The sequence below is a fragment of the Dermacentor silvarum genome, chromosome 4, assembly GCF_013339745.2.
Source record: "Dermacentor silvarum isolate Dsil-2018 chromosome 4, BIME_Dsil_1.4, whole genome shotgun sequence".
NCBI classification, from domain to species: domain Eukaryota; kingdom Metazoa; phylum Arthropoda; class Arachnida; order Ixodida; family Ixodidae; genus Dermacentor; species Dermacentor silvarum.
The window spans coordinates 52,927,067-52,934,105 of NC_051157.2; positions in this window are offsets into that span (position 1 = coordinate 52,927,067).

Genomic DNA, 7,039 nt, shown 5'->3' on the forward strand with positions numbered 1-7,039 from the left:
CTGTACAAAGGAAAGCGCAGCCGCGCATTTCGCCAAATTACCGTCTGAGTGTCTGTCGTTCGGCTAGGCCGACGCTGACAGTCTTGTACCCTTTCCTTCTACCACACATGCTGAAGCTTTGGCTGAGCTTTTTCACGAGCCTTCGTAATGTACATTCTTACCCAAACTCGTATTTTTGCTATTTAGAGGCTCGCGAAAGCTACTCGGCCCTCATTAGCCCCGCAAAGCATGTAATTGCCCCCGTCTAGCTCTTTCTCTTCGACACAGTAGAATAAAAGAAGGTGATGCCAGACCAGTTCACGGGTACCGAAGAAAACGAAGACCAATACCTGAATGCTGTTGATTGAGTGGCGGAGATAACGTGGGCGATATTTTTCAGCATTCTCCGATCCCGCTGCTGCTTCTTTGAATGGTCCGGGCAGGACAAAATGAGACCCACTCTCTGCGACATAATAGGACCGGCAGCTGTCGCTAATGCCCCTCACAGGGCTTGCACTCGCGAACCCCTGATTGACTTAAGTCGCTTCTGCTGTATCGCTCCTCATCAACTTCGGAAGTGGAAGCAAAGCGCGCTATGGTTATTTTTTTCCTCTCGACAGGGGCATGTGTTGGCACGGCACATTTGACGACACTTGCCACTGTCATGCCTCTCCCGTTCTCTCGTCCTCGTTCAAGTAATCTTTCCCATAGTCGGCACAACCAGAAGAAAAGTCAAGTGATATACCAGCCAGGAAAGACCGACAGATGCATTCCCTTCTCACTGCCCCCACCCTTCCACACCGTCTTTCCCAAAGACCCAATCAAAAAATGTCGCAGTTTCACCCGACAGGCGAAGCATTAATTGCGATAGCAAATTAGTAGAGAGCTATACGGAGTAAGGATAGTAGTTTTATCAGCTGTATAAACTTGGACACATTCGCTTACTAACTGTATTAACAAGCATGTTGCCAGCGCGCACAAGCAAACATGATTAGATCACACTCGATGACCGCACACAACCGCTGTCAAAACGCTGGCGTGAGCGAGCGCGCCAGAAGCAGCGAGCGAAGGTTCGTGCGGTCTATCACTTCAACGGAAACTGAGGGTCGAAAGCACAGCGCTTACAAAGGTAGGAGCCGTGTTGCAGATCGCCTTCAAGATACGATGCGCGCGACCGCCCGCCGCCGCGCAAAGTACAAGTTGCTCGCAGAGCAGAAGCCGCACGCCCTCCCTGCCGCGCTGCCTTCCCGCTTTCCTCCTTTCGCCTGCGAGATTCCAGTTCCCCATGCGCCCGGTCGCAAAATAGGTTTGGTGACGCAGCTAAACGCTTTCTCCCCTCCCTCCCTCACAGCCCGGGTGGTAACAATTTCCGCATCAGAACCGCCAGCTCGCGCTGGCGGCTAGGGGCCAGGAGCTGCTGGCCGTATATGGGTCCCGAAACCAGGGAACCACCCCGTCCGACGTCTGAGAAGACGCCGTCATTTGAGCTCAATAAATGTTTTACTCTCTCTCTCTCTCCGCATCAGAATCATGTGGCAGCGAGCTCGACCCTCGTGGCTCGTAGACGGTGTTATGGTAGCGTCCGCTCGGTGCTAGGTATCGTCGGTTCAATTTCACAGCACGGGAATCAACTAAAGGTATAAAAGAGAGCTGTGCGAGGCACCCTGCTCAGACCTCAAGACAGCAAGGAACGATGACAAGACCTTGGTTTAGGTAGTCATCTATGCATTTTCTCTACCTACGGATCTTGAAGGCAACAGAACCCGAAGATCGCTTTTGACTAAATCTGAGTAAATGATTCTCATCGGGAGTGCGTGCATTAGCCCCCTTCTTAACGCGATGTCGTTAAGGGCCCCGTGTCGCACAAAATCCGTTGTCGGTGTCGGTGTCGGCGCCAGCGCTGGCGTTGGTGTCCCGTAAGCAAAAATTGCCGTATATATTTAGGTATATGTATATGCCACGCCTTGCTATATGTCATGCGGTATATGCGGGTTTTATTGCCACAGCATTCTATCACTAAAGTTGCTTATATCTTGTCTTACATTCTTGACGAAGTTATTCCTCGGAACATTGAAAATGAGAGCCCACAAACGTCATGAAAAAAATACACCGACAGCGCATGTCGTTTATGTTAAATCTTCTCAGACTGAAATATTAAAGGTGCGAACAATAACAGAAACCTGAAAATGATGTATTTTTGGGGCGCGGCTGTACACTACCTCCGGGATCGGCCCACGCTAAAATCCGCATTTCTACCAGAAAGTTTTCCTGTCGTGCATAGCGTTTGCCGCCAGCGTTTCCCGGTAAACATTATCGTTGCATAAGCTGCAGTTGCCAGGAAGCGTGAGAAGCAGTCAGGGATCTTTGAATGCTATGGCGCTCCACTCTTAGGCCCGTATTCACAAACGAAACTTACCCTTAACTTATGACTAAGTAGCAGGTCGATGCTTGACGCGTTTCATAGACAAATCTTGTACTTAAGGTAAACTTTAATAGAGACATGAGTGCCGGAAAGTAAACTACAGCCATTCGAAACCTTAAGTGCGACTTTCGCTACTCTTGCCTAGCAAGGAAGATGGACGACTCATACGGCAGCCTCTTTAAGTTAGACCCACGTCCGCGGCGTCAAGTTATGGCGGCAGTTGAACTCGTCCTTTATTTTTTCCACGACTGCCGTTTTCGACTGACGAATGCAGCGTCCGTTTTCTTTTTGTCGACCACGCTGCGATGGCGCGGAACGAGTTCCAGGAGCACGGTGCGTTCTTCTTCGGAAAAGTTTGTTTTCTTTTTTTTTTTTGCATTGTCCGCGCGAGGTGAAAAAACATGACACACACACTCTCTACGCACAAGCACCGCACGTTTTCAGCAACAAAAACAAAAAAAGTCGGGACGGCGACACACCCAACCACAGTGGCTGCGAGAACCGATGTGAACTTGTGGCCAGACGAGTTTGAGTAAAGCGCTAAAATAAAATAGTTCTTTGTATTTTACTCAGCAGAAATGCGCGTACAAGCAATGCAACTTTTGTATCCGCATTACTCTGCTGCAAAAATATTTTTTTTTACGATTGAACCGATCGTACACGCAAATTATTTACGTATCCTCGACACCAGACGACATACTTGACTCGAAAAGTGTTACTTTCGAAAGTGATACTTACGTGTCGTTTTTGAAGAACTCTCCTAAAAATTTCCTAACACTTGTACTTTTCCCGCACTTATTGGCGCCCTACTTAAGTTCCGTTTGTGAATATGCCCAAGTAGGGCGTGATTTTATTATTTTTTGTTATTGTTTCTGATACCTCATCAATTGCGCTTCTACTTTCTATTTCTCTTACTACTCTACTCGCCTCTACCCCTAAGTGAGAACGAACTTCTTGATCCCGATACACTGACTTTGAAGTAACACACACAATGAAAAAAAGGAACTTGGAAAAAGGATACGAGGGTGGTTGTCGTAAACTCTGTGCCCCTCCTTCCCTTTTCGTTCCATTCATTTCTGTTTGATTCCAGCCTTCGTGCTTGGGTTCAACGAGCGTCCTTACAGAAAGCTCGCCATCAGAAAAGAAATATCACCAGGCCGGGGCCAATTCTTTTTCCTGGCCGTGTCACAACAACGATGCTGCAATCGCTGGTACATTTTCTTTCTTTCGTCTCTAATTTCAACACGCAGTTTGTTTTCTGCTTCATTCGCCTCGTTCTATGAGGGGCGCGTAGCTCTGGAGATTACTGCTTTCGTTCATTTATTTCTTGCTGGTATGCGTTCCGCCTGGGCAACGCAGAGCCGAGTATAGAATTGAGGAAGCGTTGAAAAGCTCTTTCGTCTTTTTATTTGTCACTTTCTGTCTCGCTGGTTATTCGCTTCCGCACAGAGAGCAGGGGGATTCATGTCGCCTTCTACCCGGTTCCGTGGGGATACGTGAGGAAGCCGTTATTACACGTTTTCGAAATCCTTCCTGGTGATACAGGGCGTGCTGGCATAGGCAGCCACATGAGAATTATCTATGCTGCACCGTGGCATTCAAATACCATTCATGCTCATTTAAATACCATTTATGCTGCAAGAGAAAGCTGTGAGCTTTGAGCCAACGTGATCAGCTTTTCCTTGCTATTTTTTTTTTTTTTTACACTGTCAAGGTCTTTAACGAACGTGTCGGCTTTCTTAAATGACGTAGTAGTGAGAACATTCGTGCCTAGAGAGCCTTTCGTGCCTTTTGTTACAAGGCAGCGTCGGGAAGCCTGTGTTTGGCTATATTCGCTATTTCTTTGGAATCATCCCTTAATCCTCTTCCCCCTATGTAGGGTAGCAAAGCGGTGGACATGCGTCGGGTTGACCTACAAGGCTTTCCTTTTCTTTTCTATTTCGCTTTGCGCTATCGCTGTTCTTAATTTATATTTGCGAAATGGCGAAAAGCAAACAGTTTTCTCTATTCACTGATTAATTTGTCCTGTTTCTTTTTAATGGAGCCTATCGGGAATTTTACACGTGTAAGGAGAATAATTGCTAACTTTCTATTTGTATCTTTTGTATGATTCGTTTCAAAGGAGTGCTTCTTCTTGTTTCGATCTACCTGCGCAAGAATTGATCACAGGTACTTACTGCACATGCTACCTTTACGTTAGTGTGCCTAAAAGCAGCGTTTCGGTACTCTTATTTTCAATGCATCCGTGCTGCGTTCCTGCATTATTAGCAATGCTTTCTCATGCTCCAAATATTTCACCAGAAACAGTGCCTCTAAGGCTTCTGGTGTTCGGAAACACTAACTGACCCATACTTCACACATATAGTCCACACGTACGGCGGGCCGATTGCACGACAGAAAGATTTAAGCTGACGCTCCGTTGTCGAAACGCCAGCTTACTCTGCTGTCAGACGTCTCGTCCGATCTTTTAAAAGAAAAATGTCCCCTATGCAGACGAAGGTATCAAAATTGCCATAGTATGACAGGAGTGTATGACGAACATAAGTGATGGGCCGTTACATAAATGTCATGACATGCGTGTCATGTAGGTCATGACAATGACCCAGCGAAAAAGATTAACACTCAAAAACCACGAAAATGGGTTCGGACGTGGGTACTAAGTGAATGAAACACTAAAGGATGCTGGTAGAAGTCATAGTCATGAGCACGACTCAGCAAAAATGACAATGACTCAGCGAAAACAGATTAACACTCAGAAACCACTGAAATGGGTTCGGACGTGGGCACTAAGTGAAGGAAAAGGCTAAAGGTTCATGGTCGAAGTCATAGTCATGTGCATGACTAAGGCTTTCGCCTTAAGGTCTCTTAGGTGTAGCTAAAGGGACTCCTGAGGACTCATGACATGGCTGTCATGACATGCGTGTCATGTAGGTCATGAAAGAGCCGCCTACATCTTGGTGCGTCCGTCCGTCCGTCCGTCCGTCATGACGTCCGTCCGTCCGAAAGAGCCGTCCTCGTCCGTCCGTCCGTCCGTCCGTCCGTCCGTCCGTCCGTCCGTCCGTCCGTCCGTCCGTCCGTCCGTCCGTCCGTCCGTCCGTCCGTCCGTCCGTCCGTCCGTCCGTCCGTCCGTCCGTCCGTCCGTCCGTCCGTCCGTCCGTCCGTCCGTCCGTCCGTCCGTCCGTCCGTCTGTCTGTCTGTCTGTCTGTCTGTCTGTCTGTCTGTCTGTCTGTCTGTCTGTCTGTCTGTCTGTCTGTCTGTCTGTCTGTCTGTCTGTCTGTCTGTCTGTCTGTCTGTCTGTCTGTCTGTCTGTCTGTCTGTCTGTCTGTCTGTCTGTCTGTCTGTCTGTCTGTCTGTCTGTCTGTCTGTCTGTCTGTCTGTCTGTCTGTCTGTCTGTCTGTCTGTCTGTCTGTCTGTCTGTCTGTCTGTCTGTCTGTCTGTCTGTCTGTCTGTCTGTCTGTCTTTCTGTCTGTCTGTCTGTCTGTCTGTCTGTCTGTCTGTCTGTCTGTCTGTCTGTCTGTCTGTCTGTCTGTCTGTCTGTCTGTCTATTTTTCTATGCATCCTCGTTAACATACGTACATTATAAAATGCATGCTCACATGTCGGTCTCCATCCGAGACCTGTCCGATCTTCGACCTGTATCTCATCTGAGAGAAAGTTTTCTCGACATCACAGCTTCCATTAGCTAGGCACAACAATGTCAATGCAACAATGTCAGTCATTTACTAATTCAGATTTAGCCACGCTCGTTGGGTGGTAGGCTGAGAGCCGTGTAGCGTCCACAGTGCTGCACGCAGCTTGTAAAAGGAAGTCTATAGGTCACTGGAGTTCACTTAAGCCAACAGGATCTAACTTCGTTGTGCCGACGCAGGGTAGGTAGCGCGTGTGCGCCGCAAACTCCGGGCAGCGTAAAAAAAGAAAAAAAAAGTAGGTTAGTATGTGGTTTAGGAATTCGAGGAGCAATCAGGTTTAACCTGATTCTCCTTAAACATGTTCTGGGTGCAAAATAGGGTAAAATAGGGTTTTACCCGAAAACGAATAACTCTACCTATACGTTATGGAAGCTAACCGGCACCAGCAACATCTTACTTCCAGCAGACGTACGAGCACACAAATACATCCCACGCTATGATTTGCGAGCGCACAGGAGCATTTAGCTACTCCGGCACGCGGAAGGAGTCTTTCCAGGTGCGTAGCGACCATGGCTATAAACGGAGGTAAAGATGGAGAAACACGGGTTGCATAATCGAAGAAGAACGGCAAAATGGCGACAGCACAGAATTTAGTCATGGACAGTGTAGTACGCTGGCGCCAGTCATAGGACAGCCAAGGCGACATCTGTGGCTGATACACAACAGCGCTGCCACCCGAATAGCACCGCAGAGACTAAAGGGGCGAGAGCACCACGGGAAACAATCACAGCCGAGCGGAACGGATATTTTAAGGTGGCAACGCGGGTCAGCGGCTGTGTAAACACAAGAACTCCGCCATCTGGACGAAAACGGGCGTCGGGGAACGGTTGGATATGACAATCTACATCAGAGTTGTCTGCGACAATAAAAGTAACAATAAATAAAGAAAAGTGTATAACCTGGCATGCCGCCCTCCTTGGATTTCCTTGCCGGTGACCAAACATGGAGG